The 24,428-nt window shown below is 39.7% G+C and overlaps 1 protein-coding gene across 1 annotated transcript in view; it reads right to left on the bottom strand.

The window, feature by feature from the left end:
* The window catches only part of Cntn5 (contactin 5), a 656,861-nt gene that overhangs the window by 581,325 nt on the left and 51,108 nt on the right, over positions 1 to 24,428 (bottom strand). The window lies entirely within an intron of this gene.

The following is a 24,428-nucleotide window of genomic DNA, read 5'->3' on the forward strand; positions in this document are numbered from 1 at the left end:
ATCTAGGTTGTTTCCAGGTTCTGGCTATTACAAACAATGCTGCTATAAACATAGTAGAGCATATACTTTTGTTGTGTGATAAGGCCTCTTTTGGGTATATTCCCAAGAGTGGTATTGCTGGGTCCATGGGTAGGTTGATCTCAGTTTGGGACTCTTAAGCAGTGTCTTCCTCCTATGTCAGGTACAATTTTCCTGTGTTCCGTTAGTAGCATGGCTTTTCCCCAAACTATGTAATTCTGGCAAATAAAAATAAGGCAGTAAAGTCTTTTGATCCACACTGTGATAAAAATGTTTTAAATTTTTTAAAAAAAAATTTGGATGAATTGGCCTGTTATAATCAAGTCCTTGTATAGAGATCACAGGAGGAACTTTCACAGAGCAGAATTGCCGGGATATGGATCTAAGTCCTTCAATTATTTATTACACATTATGGTGGTATTGCAGGTGTCTGTCCTTGTTATATCATAGTCCTTCAAGAGATCAATAGCATCCATGTTGTCCTAAGCTTTCTTCACTGCTCTGACTTAAAATAGCAGTTAGCACTTTGTAGCAGTTTTGATGGAAGATTTTAAATTCAGTAAACTAACTTTTTGTTTAGGTTCAGAGATTCGGCTGTTAATTGCTTTGTGGGTTTTTTTATTACTAACAAGTTGCTAATGAATGATTTTATATATATGCTTGGGAATTTGTAATAGCATAAGAAATGAGATTAAAAGAGTAAAGAATGTAGAAGGATAAAGAATGTATGAAGAGGAGGAGGAAAAAGAGGAGGAGGAGGAGGAGGAGGGGGGAGGAGGAGGAGGAAAAAGAAATCAGAGTAGTAGAGCTAAGAAATTATAGCCAATTAGGACAGGAAAATTAGAATCAAAGCAGAACAGTAAAGAGCCATGACTGGAACTGGAACCATGTGAGTTCATTCCATTACTTCTTGGATTAGAAATCTTCTATGTCCCTTGTGCTTCTCTATGGCAACCTAACCAAACCCTGGGAGGAAGTCAGCAGAGCTGTTGGCACCCAAAGAGGAGTGGTGTTTGTATGCCTCAGAAGGATGGATTCTGTTTTCCTATCCATTCTGTCCATTCTGCTAACCTGTGTCTTTTTCTTGGTGAATTGAGTCCATTGATACTGAGAGGTACTAATGACCACTGGTTGTCTGTTCCAGGTATTATGTATGTTTCCCTTCTCTGGATTTTGTTGAGTGAGATTATCTGATGCCTGTGTTAATGTGGTTGCAGTTAACTTCCTTGGGTTGGAGTTTTTCTTCTAATACCTTCTGTAGGGATGGATGTTTGGATAGATAGTGTTTAAATTTAATTTAGTCATGAAAAATCTTGTTTTCTACATCTGTGGTGATAGGGAAGGGGAAATAGAAGAGATTCCGTGAGTGGAGTGGGGGTGGGTAAGGATGAGAAGGTGAGGGGTCAGGTTGGGTGTGGGGGAGGAGTACTGAGAGAGCTCATTGGGAAGGGGGTCATTTCAGGGTCAGGTGGGAAACTGATGCAAAGGAAACTCCCAGGAACTGTGAGGATGACCCCAGCTAAGACACTAATGCAAAGGGGATATGTAGCCTAAGCTGTCTACCTCCTGGGACCAGACATGACTACCAGTGGAGGCTCTGGGCCGCCATCTCAGCCACATAGCTATTGGCCTACAGTCGTGTGAGTGGCCAAACAATGACTGGTCCAGACTGAGACCTATGCCACAAGTCTGAGCCCACCCCTCCCACTTACTGGGGTGTCAGGACCCAGAGACCTAGGATAGAACCAACATGACTAGAAGGAAAAATGTCAATGTCACGCTGCCTGACAATATCCTGCTATGTTCATATTCCTTAGTCCAATAATCACCAGGGAGGCTTCATCCAGGAACTAGTAGAAACAGATACAGAGATCACAGTCAAACATTAGGCTAAGTTCAGAGAATCCTCCTGAAGAGAAGGGAAGAAGGATTGTAGGAGTCAGAGAGGTTAAGGACATCACAATAAACGCCACAGAATCAACTAACTTGGGCTCAGTGAAGCTCACAGACACTGAATCTACAATCAGGGAGGCTGCATGGAAACAATCTAGATCCTCTTGATATATATGACAGTTGTGTGGCTTCTCTTCTGTGAGACTCCTAGCAGTGAAAACTGGGACTGTCTCTGACTCTTTGGCTGGCTTTTGAGAGCCTATTCCTCATACTGCATTGCCTTATCCAACCTTAATATATGTACTTAGTCTCACTACACCTTGATATGCCATGTTTTGTTGATATTTATGGGAGGCCTGTCTTTTTCTCAATAGAAATAGAGAGGGAGTAAGTGAGGGTGGAGGAGGCAGAGAGAAGGAGACTGGGAGGAGAGGAGGGAGGGGAAACTACAGTCAGGATGGAAGTAAATTTTTACCATTTAAAAAAATACAAAAACATTTTCTAGTACAAAATAAAAACAAAAACAAATGAGTAAAAATTTTTAAAAAAGTAAAATTTTTGAGATGAACCTGAAAAGTATTTAGAATACAAAGGAGAAAATTTCATTGGCAAACTGAAGATATGTGAATTTTTATTTATTACTAAGTAAAAAAAAAGTGTTATGAAAAGAACCATTCAAGCTTCATAGTGGCACAGTTGAGACAACCTTACCTAAGGAAAAAATGCCAAGTTGGTGTTGCAGACTTGTAATTCTAACTCTAATTAGGAGAAAAAGATGACCCCATGCACCCCACTTGCTAGCAGCTTACACAGGGAACCAGACACCAAAGAGGGACTCTCCTATAAGTCACTGTGTGAAGCCACTGAAGAATTCCAGGCAAACTGTCCTTGGGCTCAAAGTCTCTCTCTCTCTCTCTCTCTCTCTCTCTCTCTCTCTCTCTCTCTCTCTCTCTCTTGTAGGGATAAGTCCCACCCCTTAGAGGGCGTGTTTGCCTCAGGCTAAAGTTTGCCTATAAATTTGGCGAGGGTGCTCCCAGCACTTGCTTCTGCTTTCCTGGTCTCTGCGGGAACAGTGGTTCTGTAAGTCTATTCCTCCATTAAAGCTGTCTATATTTTGACAATCTGTCTGCATTCGCTTACACCGCTTACAATCTCTGACTCTCTTTCCCTTCTTCCCTCTCTTCCTACTTACCTCCCTCCCTGTCTCTGTCTCTCTCTCCCTTCCTCTCTGTCTCTGTCTATCTCTCTCTCCCTCCCTTCCTCTCTGTCTCTGTTTCTGTCTCTGTCTCTCTCTCTTACCCTCCCTCCCTGTCTCTGCCTCCCTCCCTCCTTCCCTCCCTCCCTCCCTTGCTCCCTTCCTCCATCCCTCCCTGTTTCTCTCTCTCTTTCTCACTCTCATACACACACACACACACACACACACACACACACACACACGCATGCACGCACATGCATGTGTAGCCCCAGCATACACCGGCCCACAAGATTTTCACTTTGTCTTTTGAACACCACAAACTTGACCACATTAGACAAGAAGCAGTGCGTTAACAAGACATCCAACAGGACTGTGATGTCAGTGCCTTGCTTCATCATTTGTTATTGAAGTATAATTAGAGGTTTTGGTTCTGTGTTTTTAGGAGAAAGAAGAAGTTGTTTTGGCTTAAGGTTCCAGAGTGGTTGGGTCTGACAAGTGCATCTCGCCCACACTTGAGAAGCAAAAGTCTAGCAGCTTTCCTGCAGACTGTTTACTTGAGTTGACAATAAATAAAGCATGCCTTAAAGGATAGAAGTCAACTGGGTTTTGTCTTGATATTTGTAATATGGTTTTGGTAATTTTTTACAATATTGACAGGTATCTGTGGTTGAAAAAAATTAAATGTCAGAAATGAAATGGAAATGATATCACATTTTCCCTCTTGAAGGATGAATTATTTATAACATTTATTATAGTCTGTGTAATTTCTGCATTGTAACCCTTGAAATGATACAAGTAGAATCTGATCCTTGCTTTCTTTCCTGAACAGGTTAGGTCTCCAGGATGATGTAGCCTCAAGATAAAAAGACACAGTATCCTACAAGCTATGTTGCAACCACTGCAGAGGGATCAGAAAGCCTTGCTTTTCCTTCTTGAACATAAACTCCCAGGTTCTCACCAGGAACTCATGACAAAAGGAGAAAGTTTCAGCTTCAACTGAGAGTATTGAGGAGGGAAATGTGAGCCTCATTCACGTAGATGGGATCCTTCCAGGAGGCCTACATACAACACTCCTTTCTACCCGGCCTGTAAATGGGTTTGGAGGTCATTATAAACAAGCATATGTGTTTAAAACCCAACCACTGGCTTCATAAATAGCTCCATGTGTGTAGCTATATGGTTTTACATATACATACATTTGCATACTTAATTAAGAACATTTAAGTAATAAAACTTCTGTATATATAAAAAAACTATCATGAGGCACCAGTTTCTGTAATGTAGAGGAACTAATTCACATTGTAATATTGGATAAATATTAAAACCACTGATATTATTTCATATAATTAATACTGTTACTTTTATTGTAATTAGTTAAATTTATAATTTTAATTAAAATCATTTTGGATTATACATTTTTGAGAGTAGAACATTAGTTTTTAAAAAAAAGTGATGCCTTATGCTGGTAGATAAGCCCCTTTTTTGTCCAGCAGGAGAACCACAGAGGCCATATCTACAGGCATCTGGAATAAACCATGGTCCATGTCACAGCAGTTATGGGAACACAGTGGAAGATCGGATTGCTGGTAGTATTGCTATATTTGTTTGTATTTATATGGATACGCACGTGGGGAAGGTCAAGAGGAAGTCACGGGTTAAATTCAGATGTCACTTCTGGAGAGCCTGGTTCTTATGCTTGCCTGGAGCTCAAGAAGGCTATCCTGACTGTCCCATGGGCATCATGGATTTACTGGATTCTGTCTCACTAGGAAAGAGCACATACTTTATCCATGTGGGCCTGACTTTTCTGTGTGGGCTTTGCATACTGAACTCAGGTTCTCAGACTACCACGCTATGCTGGTTGGTTCTCTGTGGGCTGTGGGTGCTGAACTCAGGTTCTGAGACTCACATACTATGCTGGTTGGTTCTGTGTGGGCTTTGAATACTTAACTCAGGTTCTGAGGCTCACACGCAATGCTGGTTGGTTCTGTGTGGGTTGTGGGTGCTGAACTCAGTTTCCAGGCTCACACACTATGCTGGTTGGTTCTGTGTGGGCTTTGGGTGCTGAACTCAGGTTCTGACGCTCACGTGCTATGCTGGTTGTTTTTTCAATCCTGACACAAATGAAGTCGTATCTGGGGAGAGAAAATTTTAACTGAAAAAATACTTCCGTAAGAATGAATGGCCTGTAAGCAAGTTTGTGGGGTGTTGTCTTGATTAATGATTTATGTGGCAGAATCTTGTTCACTGCAGGCAGTGCCACCCAAGGACAGGTGGTCTTGGGTTGAGAAAGGAAGCAGGGCACAAGCAATCCACAAGGAGCAAGGCAGTGAGCTGCAGTCCTCCATGATCTCTGCTTCAATTCCTACCTCTGAGTCCCTGCCTTGGGCTCCTACCCTGACATCTCTGAATGATGGGCTACATCTATAAAATTAAATAAACACTTTCCTTCCCAAGTTGCATTGGTCACAGTGTTTTTCACAGCAACGGTAACTTTAAATACCCATTTCAGAGTATACTGTGTAGGCAGCTCCCAGGCACTGTTTACAGTCAACATTTGTGGATCTGGGCGACCTACTCCATATCTTAGATATTATAATTGGCTAAATATATATTCTTGAAATATAAGAGAACATTTATGATGAAGTTTTCATGTGTTATTTATTTTTCTAAAAGGCAATTCGATGAATAAAGTATGTCATCATGCTTATTTATAAATGTAAAAGCTGAAATATCAAGTAGTCTAAGAATATCAAGAATATAGTACTTAATTCAAATCCAGAAACAATTCTACCCCAGTAATATAAATACAGATCAGGTCTCTTAATCACAAAACATTGTGCATTTAATCGTTATTTGTTTCTTTTCTATGTAATGCATACATGTGTGTATATATGCATACAAAACTAAGAATCTCTAATGAGCACACATTTGCTTAGACACTAGGAACACATGCACACAGCCACTCCTTTTCCAGTTTGACTATCATTTCCCACATTCCTGCTTCAGTTCCTGGAAAGACTCTGATATGATTACAAGGGTCACATGAGCCAATGCATTCTAAAATTATATGCAGCACGAAGCATACATAGATCAATTATAACAAGAAAGATCTTATGAGAAATGACAAAGATTCATCTTGGGAAGGTATTTTACTTTTAAGTAAAAAAGAGCAGCTGGAGAATTTATTGGCTCATGTAACAGAACTTCAGAATACTGGTACAGGTTCAGCCACTTGGGAAACAATGGAGACAAGGAAATTGGATTCTCTCAGGACTCCCATTATCTGAGCCTTGTCTCTTAGTGTCAGCACATTCTCACTATTGCCTAACACACCAAATAGAATTTTTCAGTGCAGCAGGGAACATGGCCAGCGGCTACTCAAGACTGCCACATCAGATTCACTTAGAAAAAAATGCAGTTCTGGATTCTGAATCATCCATGGGATCACAGACTCCATGCTGCCCACTGTCCTGATTATCACTCCTAAAAGGTGGGGATCACAAACACACCCTGAGTCCAGGGCAAGTGTCCATGTCTGGGATGTCTCAAATGGGCTAAAAGAGTGATGGTTGAGAGGAGACCTGCTCCTCTTGAAGAATGGAGCCGGTAGCAGCAGCTGTCATCTTAGTAAAAGACATCCGAGGGATTGGTAGACTGGGAAGTGAGAGTAAGGGAGGTCAGGCAGGCAGGCTTCATGTTGATGTAACCTACCCTATCTGACCTCAGTTGAGGTTAGCTGTTGCTTCTTCAGCTTAAAGATTTAAATACTTGAAGGTAATGCCAAACTCTAGAAAATTCTATTGATTTTTGAAGTGTAGGATAAAGCCTAGGGTCATAGGCATACAAGGCAAGTACCCAGCAGAATACATCTGCAGTGCAGACATCTGCCTGCTAACAGGCATCCCTGATGCAGAAGACCCTTCAATAGGGTGGAGCCCAGGCTCTGATCCATGTTTCAACACCCAGATAGGCTGCTTGCTGTTCTTCACCCATAAACGCCCAAGAAAGACTCTGGACGTCGTCAGTAGGGCTCCTCAGTCCCCACTGTACCATACTTTCTGAGGACCAGTCCTGGAAAGACTGAGTACAGCTGAGGACAGAATTCAGTTACTTTGATTCAGGTTGCTTTCTTGTTGTTATGGTTTTAATAAAATTGTCATATGTCTGCTAATATGGGCTTTGGACTTGGTGCTGTTTGTAGTTCCTCATTCCTTTCCCCCAATCTTTACTCCGCATGCTAAGGAAGTCTGAAAGCTGAAACACTGCAGGTTTTGTGATGCACTTGGGTAGCTTACCTGTTTCTTCTTAGAAAATAGACTTTCAGTTCTCTGAACTTCTCACTTTTATTAATATTTTTTACATTTACTGTTTATGATTTCTTTGTGTGGTGGTCAGATGACAATTTTCAGGAGTTGGTTCTCTCCTATTGTGCAGTACCCTCAAAAACACACACCTGGTATTGAACTTAAGTTGTAAGGGTTCAGGGCAAACTCCTTTCAGTTTCTCACTTTATTTTACCAGGTAAACAATTTCAGTTCTCACTTAAGCTCAGATCTTAAAATACATCGAACAAATTGACTAAAACTTACCTTGAATCATAATTCATTACTCCAATAATTAGATTTTAAGAGCATGTTTAAATACCAAAGTAATGACTTTTATCCCAATTAGTAATAATGGATTTCTTCTTTTTAAACGTATTTTTAAAATACCCCAATGATGTGCGAGTGATTTCTTTCTAATCTGTTGCTTTCATTGGTTAATTAATAAAGAAACTGCCTAGGCCCATTTGATAGGCCAACCATTAGGTGGGTGGAGTAAACAGAACAGAATGCTGGGAGAAAGAAGCCGAGTCAGGGGTCGCCATGATTCTCCCACCAGACACAGACGCAGGCTAAGGTCTTCCCTGGTAAGCCACCTTGTGGGCTAAACAGATTATTAGAAATGGGTTAGATCAATATGTAAGAGCTAGCCAATAAGAGGCTGGAACTAATGGGCCAGACAGTGTTTAAAATAATACAGTTTTCATGTAATTATTTTGGGGCATAAGCTAGCCATGCAGGCGGCCGGGTGCCAGGGATGCAGCCCGACACAGTTCCTATTTCAACACCCCAATGTATATGGCCCATGACCCTGATTAATATAACTTTCTCTTTAGTAGTTTTCAAATAGTGAATGCTTTTGGAGAAAGAATATAAATAAGTTTTAAGTGAATTTTGTCACTTTGAAGCATTTTAATTTGGTGATATAGAGTGCAGACCATGGGTTTTAATTTGATATAGAATGAAGACCAGAGGTTTTTCTTATTCCAAATACTACCTTCACACACCACTTGGGACACTCGTTTTTTTCTAGGGTTTTATATTTTTATATACGAAGTGACTGTAATAAAATGAAAGCTGTGAACTCCCATGTGTCAGCTTGAAATAGCAACAAAACTGACACGAGCATACAAATGTATGAGCATAATTTATTTACCGACCACAAGTTTGCCATGCCCCGTAGGGAGGCCGTCGTTTAGAGGACATTGCTCTCTTGGTTCTCTGTTTCCTCAGCTATATACACAGCTGATAAATACATGTGAGGAAATACAAGTGCCTCTGTATCCCTGGGACTCCGGTTCTCTGCAGTGGCTCCTACACAGACAACAGCAGCTTCTGAAGATAAAAGTGGGCTGCTGCCAAGTAAGGAGGGAGCAGTAACGGTCAGCAGGAGAGTTTTCTCTTACTATGACTACAGGTATGGCTTCTCATCGAGGATGTTCTGAGTTCCTACTTTGCACTGCCCAGGTTATTTAGGCATAAAATAAACTCCAGTACTTGGAAGGTTGAGGCAGTGGAGTTGCCAGGAGTTTAAGGACCATCTGGACTAATTAGTGAGACTCTGCCCAGATTTCAAACAAACAAAACAATCGAGAGAAATCTAGAGAACTAGAGACAAGTAGAGACAGAGACAGAGGTTTATACACATGATCTCTACCATTAACAGACAGAGACAGACAGAGGTCTATACACATGATCTCTAACTTTAACAGACAGAGAGAGACAGACAGAGGTCTATACACATGATCTCTAACTTTAACAGACAGAGAGAGACAGACAGAGGTCTATACACATAATCTCCAACTTTAACAGATAGAGAAAGATAGAAGCAGAGGTTTATACACATGATCCCTAACTTTAAAAGAACTGAATTTTTGATAGCACTGTTCTCATCCTATTGTGAAACTTCAGCTTCAAAAACCTAAAGAGACTTATATGGAGAAAAAAATCAACAAACAGATTATGTAAATTCAGTGAGAGCATATTGATGTCCCTAGTCTGCAATTTTTGTTCTTAACTCTTTGGATCATTATAAAATTGTATTTCAAATTATTCATTGGCTTATATAAATATTTAAAGATGTTGTCATTAAAAACATATGGGAAAAAGGGGGAAAATTTTCCCTCAAATCCTTTCCCTTAAAACAAACCCTTTAAATTAAGAAATTGGTGTTTCCATATCTCTCTTCTCAAACCCTCCTGATGCTATTTCCATTGCTAAATCCCATTTGTATGCTGAAAAATGTTCTTGCACATTTTCTCCCCAAATTTATACAGAAAGATGCATTATATTCTGTTATCTATCATCTCTTCACTGATGATACTGTCAGGAACCTGCCTTCCTTCCTGGCCCTGGGGAGCTGAGGGTACTGCTCTGGAGCAGTAGCCTGTCAGGTTAAGATAGAAGGCACATCTCAGGTGTCCACTGATGGTGTGAGTGGGTTCTCACCAGGAATGTTGCCAGAGTGCTCCTGTTTTCCTTCCGTTGCTGTGATAAAACTTCAACTTACAGGTCACAAGCCATCTCTGAGGAAAGTCAGGGCAGGAACTCAGGCAAGACTGAAGCAACAGCCACAAAAAAGGTGTTTGATGGTTCATACAGGTTTCTTGAGTTGGTTTCTTGTACAGTCCGGGAGCTCGGACCCAGAGAATGGTGCTACCTATCAGGTAACATGCCCATAGGACAACTGAGATGGGCATCTCCCCATTGAAACTTCTTAGATGACTCTGGGCTAAATCAAGTTGAGTTAAATTAAACAGAAAAAAGAGCTTCCAGGTTTCAGTATGCCACTGCTCTTACTCAAGGTTTATGGCAGAACGTGTAAGGTGCAGTGTTAGGGAAATAGCTGGGCAGAAGTCCTTACTGAGTGTGAAGAGTCACAGGAAGTTATTGGAGGAGTCATTCCTTCAGATGCACACTGGGGTGGCATGTGGATTAGTCTGAGTCTGTCTAGACACAGGTGGACAATGGATATGGATAGTCTGAGTCTGTCTAGACATAGGTGGACAATGGATATGGATAGTCTGAGTCTGTCTAGACACAGGTGGACAATGGGAATGGATAGTCTGAGTCTGTCTGGACACAGGTGGACAATGGGTACAGAAGGCACAACACAAGTGAAAGCATCAGACAGCTACCCGAAGTGGAATGGCTACCATCGTTCTTGAAGACTCTGTGGGGAAAATAGCTAAGAAACTATAGAGACCAGTTGGTTAGATGTGGGCAAAGAGGAGAAAGAGACATCAATGATTATTAAAAGAAATTCCAAATCTAGGAAATAGATTTTGATACGTGTTATCAAAACTGGGAAAGAAAAACTTTGAGAAGAAGACAAAGGCTTTAATAAATTTAATCTTTTGAATAAATTTTCAATTTAACAGGATTTGTAATGTCCTCTAAAATTCTCTTGTTGAAACGTCAACTCCTAGTGCGCCAGAAAGTGAGAAATAACAGCGAGGCGATAGGGATTTAAAATGGGCAAGTTAAAATGACCTCTCTTCAGGCCAGTCTTAACCCAATTCTACCAAAGGTCTCAATCTCCTCTTATAAAAAGATCATTTCCAGACACAAGAAGGAACTGCAACCACAAGCTAAAGAAGTAGGCTTTGGAAGAAACCAAGACTGCTGAGACTCCCATGCCAGACTCGGCTTCCAGAGCTGTTAGAAGACATGTCCAATGCATGCTCCCTAGTCTGTGGGGTTATAATAAACTGGCTCCAAAAAACAAATACATCCGTCTAAAACTGCCGAGGATGCAGGCAGGAGCCAAAACATTGCATACAGGAGCTTAATTTGAAATGCTTTCAACAGGCAGCTAAAAGCAAGAACCCCAAGAAGGCAAGAACCCCAACAGAAGCAAAAGCACAAGGAGACACCCTTGGTTAATACATCACTTTTCCATTTTAAATGCCTATTACCAGCATTTGATATATTTATGCCTCCCTAAGACCAATCCCCAATTGAGTTACATTTTAATTATTTCTATCAAAAGAAGAAATTAGATATTTTTTTTTCAAATTATATCATTGGTCCAAATCTATTATTTAGATGCCAAAAGCTACCTAAATCCAAACTTTTTCCAGATGCAGCAAGCTTTCACCTATTAAAATTCTAATATTGACCTAAGAATGTCTCTTTGCATTTCTGTGGTTGAATTACAGAGCTATCACAGTACTAAAGATTCATAGTATCTGCTTCTGCAGAACAGAGATTTTAAAATGACCCCATTGGCCTACTTCTCTCTTACAGGGAATCGAGTGCTAAATGTCAAGGTCATTGTTAGAAACCACACTCATTTTTAGTGAAGCTTTTTATACAATGCATATGTATATCTTAACTTCCACATTTGCCCCCACCTCTATTGCCTTCCCTCTCTCTGCAAGATCCCCCCATTTAGGAGGTTTTATTGCTGTTATTTTTTGTTATTTTCTGAGACCCATGGCAGTCATTCACTCAGGAGTCCCCCCAGACTGAAGCTGCTTTCACAAACCGTCAAGACCCCATTTTCATACTTGGAGTAGGGCACTCTCCTCGGTCCCTTCACTTTTCCACTGTAAATTCTGCAATGAGAGTCACAGCCCCCCAAGATATCTTTCCAATGCTGCTTTTTATCCTGGATCTTCTGTTTGAGTCTTGCTTAGACAGGATCCCAGTAAGCCAGCTTGAACTGGAACTCACTGTATCCAGGACATCTTGGACATCTGTCCTTGAGCCTGTACCCCTTGAGTGTGGCAATTACAGCTGTGAGTCAGCACCCCCAGTTTTGTGTGGGTTTAGAGACTTAGTCCATGGCTTCATTGATGTTAGGGAAAATATTCTACTCACTGAGCTGCATCTCCAATCCTTTGACTTTTCATGTTAGAGGCCCTCATGAACCCTGTATCTTAAATTCTTGGTCATTTGCTTTTCTGGGTCCACTCTAGTCTTAGCCCTTCTTCTCACTATACCTGAGGGCAATCAGAACTAAGTTAGACATGCATCAGGGTCTATCCTTGATCCTTTAGACTTTTTCTGGGCACTGTAAATGCCTGTGAGCCTTTTCCCACTTTGATATTACCCTCAGTCCTCTTTCAATGTAGTTGATACATAACAATAGGCTGGCATGCTGCAGTACCAAGCAGTACCAAGCTGTCAGTCCCACTATGGCTTATAGCTCTGGAATGAGTCAGTCTAGGATAAGTTGGTGAGTGCTGACTTCATGTGTAGCCTGCACAAACTTGGTAGCCTCTGTTCTGCTCTGACTGAAATACTGGCCTCCAGCAGGCTCCAACAGCTTCTTCTGAGCATGTATGTGTTTAGATGTTTCTAATCTAGCTCCTCTTGTCTATTTTCCTTAAACTAACCCAAATTATACTCTTCTTTGCAGATCTAAGAGAAACCTGAAGCTTTCTGGTGTACTTTGCGCTTTGCTAGCCCTGAGGGCATGTGTCTACACAATGGCTTATATTCTTTTCTTGGCGGTCTTGGACTTTACTGCTTACACTCCTTGTCTTCCCGAGCTAGCTTATAGAACTATTAGTAAGAAAAGAGATTATGTTCTTCCCTTTTAGGGTCAGATATGAATAGTGTTCTTACTTGTAGATCTTGCTTGATAAATATGTATCAAAAGACTTAAGTATAAAGAGTAAATTTCAACTCCTGCCTAAGTATCTGGTACAATTATCCCCTTCATTAGAAACAGTTTTCCAGGAAGGCCTCATATTTCAGGGATAAAATCTAGTGTAAATCTCCCTTATTATCTCTAAGATGCTGCTGTAAAATATCAGCATGAGTATGAGCATGGCTTACCTGAGCCAGTTACAATAGAACACAGTGTTAATGAAATATGCCAAGATGATAATTCTAGGAATAGAAATCAATTAGCCAGACTAATCAAACACTAAAAATGTCCAATGAAAAACTGTTTTAGAATTTTGTATCCATTTACCTGTGGAAAGGCCATTTCTGAAATTCAAGCTATAAGTAAATTCCCATTTTATCAATATTTAAACTTAAATAGTTCTATAACTCTCTAAAAATGATGAACTATCCAAGAGAAGGCATGTGACAGTTAATCTTCACTGTCATGTTGACTGGATTTAATATCAGACACAGCTCTGGGTCTGTCTATCAGATACTTTTCAATAAGATTTCACTGAGGAAGTAATATCTAGATTACAAGTAGGTGGAACCATCCCATCCTGCCACCCTGCACTGAATGACAGGGAAAAAAGGGAATCTGATTGGGTGTCTGAGTCTTCTTATATCTTCTAGATAGGAAATGCAGCCAGCCACATTCCTTTTAAATTATGACAATTATTTTTTTGTCTCAGAACTTAAAGAATGTGGCCATTTTTAGTATCTCTAAATAATTTAATGAGTGTATACATTTGATTTAAATAAAATTCTTCTGAATACATGAAAATTAATTAACTTAAATGATGCAATAACTTTCTCTTTTCATCACTGAGATTCAGTCCCATGATAACACATACTCATTAGGTGAGCACTCCATGGTTGAAATGTAGCCACAAACTGCTTTAACTTACTGGTTCCTAAAATCTTGGGACTAGCAGGGTGGAGTAGCATCTCCAAGATGATATTTAGTGTGAACACACAGCACTACTAATATGCAAAGAAAAATTAAAACAAGACAAAGCAAGGGAGACGGAATTGCACAGCTCTATGAAGCATCCCGAGGTCTATAGTTGGAGGGAGGTGAGTGCAAAACAGAAAACAGCTAGGATTGATGACTTCACATGTCTTCAGGACTGTGATTTCAAATCTGATGATTCTTATTTTGATACTAAAGCTACACACAAAAATTAATTTAAAAAAGAACACTGCTTTTTTCTTAACTCCATGATATCATACCTTAACTCAGCCGCTAATTATATAGATAAAGATGTACCTACAAAACTAACTTTCAAAACTATTGTTCGTGACTCTTCCCCGCAAATCCACCACTAAGGAGGATAAAGTCACTAAGGAGACTGCCGTGAGTTTGTGGCCAACCTGGGCTACCTAGTGAGCTTGTGAAATCCTGTCTCACCCAACAAACAAATAAAACTAATTTACCAGAGCTCAGTCAGTGATGGTAGCTCAGGTAGAGCACTCACCTAACATGTGTGAGGTCCTATATTCAATTCTCTTGAAATTGAAAGCAAGAAGTTGAAACGCTTGAGGTAGCAGAGCAGAAATTAATTTTCAGAACTAGTAGAGAAACAAGAATCTTTGAGTAGAAGAGTCTCCAAGACTCTCTATACAATCCATTGATGTCTGTCAAGTAACTCTGAAGATGTTAGTCATTTGGAACAATTCTCCACCTGGGTAAAATTCCAACCTCTAAGCCTAGGCTTTGTCATGAGAAAGATGATGTATTTGCCACAATAATAACTACAAAACATGAAACTGAAAAAAAAAGCTGTAAACTTAACTGTGACACATGTTTAGTGATTACAATTGCTATCTGTATATTTACCATATGTAATTTTATCCTAATTATAGATAACAGTGCACATTGGACTATGTATACATATTGCATTGTATACTTCTGCATTTTAGTGTTAATAATAAAGATAGACACTACCTAAAGATTATAAGATGTCCAAAGACTCTAGATATTTTGTGCTTTAGGTTCTCCAGTTGTTGCTCAACAAACTTTGTCAAGATTTTTCATTTATGACTCTCATTAGAGAAAATGTATGTGTGTGAGAGAAAAAGAGAGTGCATGTTTGTGTGTGTAGGTGAATATGTGTATTTGTAGGTGTGTGTGTGTGTGTGTGAGAGAGAGAGAGAGAGAGAGAGAGAGAGAGAGAGAGAGAGAGAGAGAGATGATGGAGGTGGGTCTTGTATCTTATCTGTTGATTTCATTGGTTAATAATAAAGAAACTGCCTCGGCCCTCATAGGACAGAAAATTAGGTAGGCGGAGTAGACAGAGGAGAATGCTGGGAAAAAGAAGCTGAGTCGAGGAGTCGCCATGGTTCTCCCGCTCCAGACAGACGCAGATTAAGATCCTCCCTGGAAAGCCAGCTCGTGGGCTACACAGAATATTAGAAATGGGTTAGAACAATATGTAAGAGCTAACCAATAAGAAACTGGAACTAGCCGGGCCAGGCAGTGTTTGAAAGAATACAGTTTCCGTGTAATTATTTCTGGGTATAAACTAGCCATGCGGGCGGCTGGGTGCCGGGGACGCAGCCCTGCCACTCCTATTTCAACAGAGAGAGAGAGAGAATGCTTGTATGTGTGAGGCAGAGTGGGCATGTGTCCTTATATGTAATATGTAAATGTGTGTGCCTGTGGTGTGTATGTGTATGATGGGGGGGGGCTAACAACAATGATAATACCTGTAAACAAGGTTTATTGTAATTAAAAAGAAAGCCCTGTCTCGAAAATCCAAAAAAAAAAAAAAAAAAAAAAAGAAAGCTATATTTGAAAGTATTGGAACTTGACAGTTGAGAAGTAAATGGAAGCAAATGGTACAGACTTCTGTAGAGGTCCTCATGTTTATTAGCAATGCTACATGAATGGTTATTACAACATTATAAATCCAGGTAATAAAGTTAACATAAACAAGCATAATACAGTCTCCCTTCTGTCATACAAACATTGCCATCTTCTGTGTCGTAAGGGCACAACAACTTCAAAGAACTAGAATGTTAAATTAGACTTAGTCTGATCTTTCTTTGTTCCTATACACTTTATCCCCAAAGTGTCAGGAGCCATTTTACAGGGATGATGGCGGGGACCATTGTCCTGGGGATGTTTGTGGAGAGCCCCACACCCCAACTGTATTGAGAACTGTTTGTTGGTGGAGCCCACTCCACACCCAACTATCTTGAGAGCTATCTGTTAGCGGAACCCGCCCCACATTCCAACTATTTAGAGAACTGTTTGTGGTTGGAATCACAAAAGGAACGATTCCGCTTGCATAGAGAACACTAGGTGTGTAGACTCGTGACCTCGTTTCCCACTGGTGACCAAGTGTCGACTAGTGACCATTGCTGCAAGATCCCTTCCTGCCCTTGCCATGCCCCTGCTCCATCCCAAGCCAAATTCCTCATTCAAGGGCTATATAAGCCACAACCATTTCACTAATAAAGGGAAGCCTTGACAACAGATCTTGCTTGGCCTTGCTTCTCTTCCCCGCCCCTGTCTTTTCAGATAGGGCCTCTTCGGGGCCCTGGAATAACTGGCCAGCCAGGCGGGTTACACCAAAGTTTTGTGGAATCCATGCTGTGCTTGCTAATGTCCCTTTATGCATGCTGTTGCCCCAAGCCTGCACTATCCCTAAATATGTGTGTCATTGTGTGCTCCTGAAACATATGATACATACTTAAGATACTTACTATCCATTTCCATATTTTAACCCAAAACTGTGTATGCTGATAAATCTATGAATCTCTCTCTGCCTGGAAATTTTGTAAGTTGCTAAATAACTATCTAATTTGTATGCTTCATGTGCATAAAGAGGGAGCTAATGGCTTATTTCAATATTATGAAAACACTGGCTGTGTTTACTCCCTGCTAATTTAGTATGATTAACAATGTTGTGGGCCCCAAATCAGTTGAACCTGCAAGATAAATTAATGGCAATATTTAGTGTTTTTAATCATGAAGAATAACCAACTCTATCTTCTTACGATGTGAAAAATAAAGGCTTTTGGAGTTAATAGAAGAACTGTTGGCAAGGGTGGAAAGTGAGTCAGGGAGAGGAACAGCCCACAGTGCTCTAAGATGTACACTGACAGAATGCAATAAAGCTAATTTATTTCTATACTAGCAAATTGCTTTTTTAGCAAATGATCCACAGGGGTGCAATAAAAAACAACAACATTGTGGATTGTTTGGCATGATAAATAATTAAGAAATTGGTCGAAGGCTTGATGTAAAGTTCCTCCTGTCTCATCTTCAAATTATGACAACCTAGGAGTGTGCACTCCATGTGGAAATGAGTTCTACTTACGTGGTGGAAGTCAAGTGCCATATTCCAATAGACTGATCACCAATCTGCCCAGTGGCTAAATTACAGAAAGATTTATGTGAGATATTCACCTTTATCACCTGTGATCAAGGACGTAGATTGTGTCGAGTAGGGAAATGAGGTATGGAGGGTATTACCCATGGGTAAGAAGAGTGCCGTGAAGCTAGGGCCATGCCAGTCACTCAAAACCCAGTAAAATGTCAATTCCAATGGGTAGTATCATGACTAAGACAAATCAAGCCATAAGCAGGGAAGTTGGGGAGAGCAAAGTCTCTGTAACTGATCTAATCTGAAGCCTTGCTGCTGCTTGATAAGAGGCGAGTGCCCGTGTGCAGCTTCAGGGGATTCTTACACACTCTACACACACATGCATACTTCCTCAGAACAGGGTCGAATATTTGGACCCTGTCTTCGAAAGAACTCCAGCAGTGAACTTCCTTCAGTGTAATCCTCTGTTCTATAGTTTCAGCTAATTCATATTAGTATAATTTATTTATGATGTCCTTACAAGTCAGCATTTAAACAGACACTGTATGTAGTCTAAAAGGGAAACTATAAACCATAATCACACCTTTATAATCTCCTAGCATGATATATATATATATATATGAACCATCAATTTGTCTAAGTTAAAATTCACTAGAAAGAATCTAATAAAAAATTTATTATCAATAATAATTTAAGCATAAAAGGTCTGTATTTTGTATCAAATATTGTTGCCTTTAAATTTAATAAAATCAATCACTATTATAACATTATCTAAATTTAATATGCATAACTATGCCAATAACATGGAAAGTAAAACTTATTTTATATCTGTGGTAGAACCTCCCAGCAGGCCATTCTGAACAAATCAACAAAAGATTTACACACATTCTATGCACTGAGAATTCAACTTCTTAAAGGTTGTGTGTAAATCTGAAATGAGAAAGGAATTTTGGGATAGGTGATTTCCATGGATGTTCGGCCTCCTGAGAGCCCCTCTGAGATGTTTCCTTTGACATCTTACAAAATGAGGAAGGCAGATGTTTGTAGAAGCGTATGAAGACAGCATGGAGGGGAGGGGAGGAGAGGGGACGCCATGAACCTCTTTCTAATAAAACCCAATTGGTTTTTACTTCTGAAAGATTGGTAAATTTAAATATTTATCAATACTTATTTTTAATGTTTTTATCTATAGGATTTGTACCCCAAATAGAAACAATAGTAACTCTTACTTATCAGATAAGAGGCATCATTGAAATAACTTATTTCTTGTTTCCCAGTGCTTTAGTAAATTTGGTCTTCAGTGCTCTGAATCCAGAGTCAAAAAACCTCACACAGGTTTGCTGCTATTTTATAAATGTTGTATTCCTTCCATTCCTAGACCTGTACTTTTTCTGACATACCTATTATTCCACCTGTGAGTCTTTAGAAAGAAAAATTACATAAAGAAAAATTACATGGGCATATCACAGCTCTAAGAAGTTAACTTATTTTAATGATCAACTTCTACTGTGAATATGTGCTGAGTCAACAGAATTTTTCCAACAATATTCTGGAAAGCAAGTAACCCATGTCAATTACCTGAACAGTAAATTTCTTGTAAATTAGCTGACCAGAGGTTTTACCTGTTTGAGCTTTTTTTAAACATCCCAACTGTCAAAGCATAAGGGATAGCCATTATACAGATTCAACTCCATCTCCATAACAAAGTAGGAACAGAAGACAACCTCATCTACACCAGTGTGTCTTATCTGATATGTCTTCTGTTGCCTTTCGAAATATTTTCTTATCTATAAGGATTCCAGATAGTTAAACATGCTGGTTATAAATATTCTTACTCTGTATACATACATATACTTGAATTTGGCTTTCTGTGTCTAGGATAAAGTCATATTTCTACTCAGGGCTCCTGTTTTCATTTGCTTTAGCTAGTAATATGTATCTATGTCATCTGTGCTGGGTAACCAACCTGCAAACTTGTTTTTCAAAGCTTGGTGCTGACTGAACCCTGATGCATGAACTTAGATGATATGAGCATCAGAGAAGGGTAGGGAATGAAAATCTTCTCTGAAGGTACTAAATCAGAGCTGGACAGGAAAATGATGTTCTCCCATGCTGCCCCACAGCAGAGGAACTCTAGATAACAGTAATGTACCATATATTTCACAAGGCTAGAAATAGGATTTGCTTTGTCCCCACCAGAAAGAAAGGTAAGCATGTGAGGAAACATGAAATATGTAACCAGATTTAAACATTATACAATATATCATATAAAAGAACATAACATGTTGCCCATTAATAGGTATATTTTATAACAGTTAAAAATAAACTACATACAAACTCTAGTGCAAAAATATCTGTGTGCATTAGCCTTTATCTCTGTGTTAAAATACTCAACATGGGCTACATGTAGAGTAGTCTTATTTATTCATGGTTTTTGGAGTCTGAGAGAGTAAAGTCTGGTGAAGTCCTCAGGGCAAAAGCACAGGCAGGAATAAGCAGCCATGTTTGATGCAGGAAGCAGAGAATGCTGTGTGGAGCCAATCTGCTCAAAGTCAACAGAATGCATGAGAAATGCCTTCTGCAACCAAGGCCCTGGTGACTTAGCCTGTAGGAGCTTTCCCCTTGTTACTCAATCTCCTAGGCATCCTTAGGCAGCAGGAGGCATGGACTTTCCCTTTCCATAGCATAATCCCTATGACCCAAGGGTTCCTAAAAAGTCCTAACACCCACAGGCTCTTCAGCACCTCTCAACTGTGCCAGCTGGCAGTGGAGTGTCTACTCACATGGATCTTTGGAGGATCAATTAAGCCATGTATAAATCTCAACCAGACTGCTTTGTATTATACTCAAGTGACACAACTCCTTAACTAACAGACAGAAATCAAACTATATTTTCATTAAGACATGCTATTTGAATCAAATGTTACTTTTTATTCTAAGCATTGTATTCTACTGTAAAAAGAGCAGCTGAAAAGATATAAAACACACTATGTAGGTAATGAGTACTCTGGATGGATCCAGAGCTTATCCTAAAAATAATAGCAGTACTCTTGTATATTTTATGAGCAATAATGATGAAAAGTTTTAGCAGTGTAAATTAGGTTTTGTTTGTGCACTGTCTAAACCAGGTCAATGCTGGAAGAAACATATAATTGCCTCATTAAGCCTGTGGAAAGACCCCAGAAAAGCTTAAGAATAAATGGATCTTGCCCAACTAAAGCAAGAACTCCACCTGCCAATCCAATGCATGGAGACTTAAATGTCCACAATGCAGGACTGGACCTGTTTCTCTGATCTGAAAACTAAGTGCTTTTTCTGCTCTAGCCATTTATTGTGATGAATTATGAGGGTCCTTCTGGGAGGGGACTTTATTTTGGTGAGTGGTTCCTAAACAGGGAGCAAGAGGACAGTGTGAATGACAAGAAGTGAATTCTTTTCTGCCTGACTGCCCTGGGGTCCAAGCATGAAAGTGGTTCCCTTGGCAATCAACTGTATCCATAGGAAGGCTTGGCACTGGGTGTCTCCTTATTTACCTCAAAGACAGACAGGGTCTTAATCAGCGTTCTATTACTATCTAGAGACACCATGTACAAGGCAACTCTTGCTAAAGAAAGTATATAATTGGGGTTAGCTGACAGTTCATAGCAGGGAGCATGGTGGCATGCAGGGAGCATGGTGAGGTAGCTGAGAGTGCTACATCTGGGTCAGCAGGCATTAGGAAGGAAGAGTTACAGTGGGATTGGTTTGAGCATCTGAAATCTCAAAGCCCACCTTCCAGTGACAAATTTCCTCCAGCAAGACAACACCTAGTCCAACAAGACAGCACCTACTGGGACAAGACCACACCTACTCCAACAAGACCACACCTACATCAACAAGATCACACCTCCTCCAACAAGCCTACATTACTCCAACTCCAACAAGACCACACCTACTCCAACAAAACCACACCTCCTAATCCCTGGGGACTGTGGAAACCATTTTCATCCAAACCACCAGAGGAAGGGCTTGGTATGCCACCAGATCTTCCTTACACTTTCATAAATGAACTCTTGGGAATGTCTCTAAACTCTCCAATGTGGCTATATTCTTGCAACTTCAATGTGACCTTTTAAAAATAATTTTTTACTTCAATAGAAACTGGGATTTATGTTTAAATGGATAATTTATTCTTTTGCTCACATTAAAAAGATATTTTTTCAATCTTGTAACTAATCATGCTCAGAATTATTTAAATAAATCTATAACTAAAGGGGAATTGTTCTTACTGAGGAAACAGTTCCAGTAAAATGTCCAACATAGGAGAATTCCCAAGACAGTCTAGATGGTCCAACTAAGAAATGTTCAATAGGATAAAGGAAGTCTTTTGTTTACCATGTCAGGTAGGATGAGAGAGTGAAGCCAGTGGGATGGCCTGCACTGATTCATACCTTTGAAGAATTTCCAAGGATAATGGGAACACTAGCTATTCCTGCCAGAAAAAAAGTGCCAGAGTCACTGGGGAGATAGGCTTGCATCCTTGTATCTTGTCCTTTTCTCTGCCTTCTGTATACTATATTTATGCTTTTTTTTTGGCAAATTCTGAGAACTGCAGATAAAAGGAATCTAATGAAAGCAGTTGCATTCTTCTTCATGGTACATGGGAAGATATGCAGCACTGTAGAGGTAATGCAGCAGAGAAGGTGACATTTGTTGTTGTTTTCTGCATTTCCTTGGACATTGCTGCAGTGCAGAAAATGTCTCAAACTAACACAGCTTTCTCAGTTTAAATAGTCACAGTGTGGACCTTCAGACTTGCTCAAAAGATAAATGATCAATATCAATACTAGAGGTAATGGACCTTAGCACAAATATAAGATTTGTACTAGAAAATAACATGATATATAAAAATAATTTAAATTCAGTACTGAAATCAGACTGGAGGAGAATGGAGCATCACTTCAGTCTGGAGGGGAATGGAGAATCACTATAGACTGGAGGGGAATGAAGCATCACTATAGACTTGGGGAAATGGAGAATCACTATAGACTTGGGGGGATGGAGAATCACTATAGACTTGGGATGGAGAATCACTATAGACTTGGGGGGATGGAGAATCACTATAGACTAGAGGGGATGGAGAATCACTATAGACTGGAGGGGATGGAGAATCACTATAGACTTGGGGGGGTGGAGAATCATATAGACTTGGGGGGATGGAGAATCACTATAGACTTGGTGGGGAGATGGCAAATCATTTCAGAAGGGATGGGGAAAGAACAATCACTTCAGACTGGAGGTGAATGGGAGAACTACAGGTGGAGAGACTTCTGATGGCTTGAAGATTATTTTGGGTTTACAGAAGCAGAGAGACTGAGAGATATCTAGCTGGAAGAAGACCCAAATGAACAAGATCAGAGCTCGCACATATTCCTGTTGTCCCAATCAAAGACTATTCTAAATGTTTTACTCTGGTCATACCAAGACAAGATCCTATAAACATTTAATAATTTCTCATGTCCCAATAGAGTCCTTATAATCTTTCCACCACACCATATCTGAGGCCCTGAACTTGATGTCATCCCAAGCAACCTCTTCACAGTTAGTGACATCAATCCTCTTGACAAATGTAATGCTTCACTGAGCCTGGACAAATCTCTGAAGACAGCCTCAGAACACTCTGTGTTCATGTCTTCGCTGACTCTAAGATCACTCCCCCAACCTACCTTCTCCCTACCAAATGCCAGACTTCCTGAAAAGCCACCCTCACAACACCGTGACATTTCTGGGTCTCCATGGATGTTTCCTTGCTCTGTAACCTTCTTGAGTCTCAGAACATTTTCTTAATTCAGTTGGATATATTTATAACCAAAACTTATCCTTTCTAGGAATGCATGAAACTTGAGAAAAACATCATGCATTTCACATCCCCACACACTTAACCTCATAAGACAACATTTAAGAAAGTATTTTCCATGGAAGATATTCTCAATAAATATGTTCTTAGGTGAATATATGTTATTATAACCAGAGCCAATAATTCCATATTCTCACCAAAGGGAAGGAGCAGGTGTGTGTGCACTGGGAGTTCTTGCAATATTTGATGGTAAATTTGCATAATAGTGTATCATCAATAGCCTCTATAGGTAAGAAACGCTCCAATATAGTAGACAAAAATATTTGCATACCTTTATTACACTTACACAATTAATTAAGTAGAAATTTAAAGCAATATTTAATAGTACAAACTGACATCTTATTTGTCATGCAAAATACAAATAAATTAATGATAATTAAAATGTGATAGAAAAAAGTACCTTGCTAGAGCCACTACAAAGAGGGGAGAAAACATACTTGGTGTGGGAGGTTTTTCTGTCTCTGTGTTGCTTTTATTGGTTAATGAATAAAGAACTAATTTGAGCTTATGACAGGGAAGAATAGAACTATGTGGAGAAAACTGGACTGAAAACTGGGAGAAGAGGGTGGAGTCAGAGAGAAGCCATGGAGCCGCTGCCAGAGTCAGACATGCTGAAACTTTACCAGTAAGCCACTGCCATGTGGCATTACACAGATTAATCGAAATGGGATAAATTAATATGAAGCTAGAGCTAATAGACCAAGCAATAATTTAATTAATACAGTTTTTGTGTGATTATTTTGGGTCTAAGCTAGCTGGGAGGCCGGGAACAAACAAGAAGCTCTCCTCCAACACATTCTTTGATATTGCTTCAATTCTGGATAGAGTCATGATTCTCCCCAGAATGTTCATTCTTTGAAATGCAATTGCATTGAAATTTAGTTATGATACAAGAAATATCAATAGTGTTGCACTTAGTGCACTCACAGAACTGAGCTCTTCTCTTCTACGAAATTAATCCTAATCATTTGGTGGAAATTGAGTACAAAGTGAGTGTGAAAGGAAATTACATTTAAGCAGCCTACTCCATTTCCCCCTGGTGGCTTTAGTGAATAAACATCCCATTTATTAATATCTGTGCAAAATTGTCTACTCATGATTTTGTTAGAAGATGGGCAAGATGTCAAAGGGAATAAATTGGTAATTGT

The sequence above is a fragment of the Alexandromys fortis genome, unplaced genomic scaffold (genome assembly GCF_014885135.2).
Source record: "Alexandromys fortis isolate MF-2015 unplaced genomic scaffold, M_Fortis_MF-2015_v1.1 scaffold_112, whole genome shotgun sequence".
In the NCBI taxonomy this organism is placed as follows: Eukaryota; Metazoa; Chordata; class Mammalia; order Rodentia; family Cricetidae; genus Alexandromys; species Alexandromys fortis.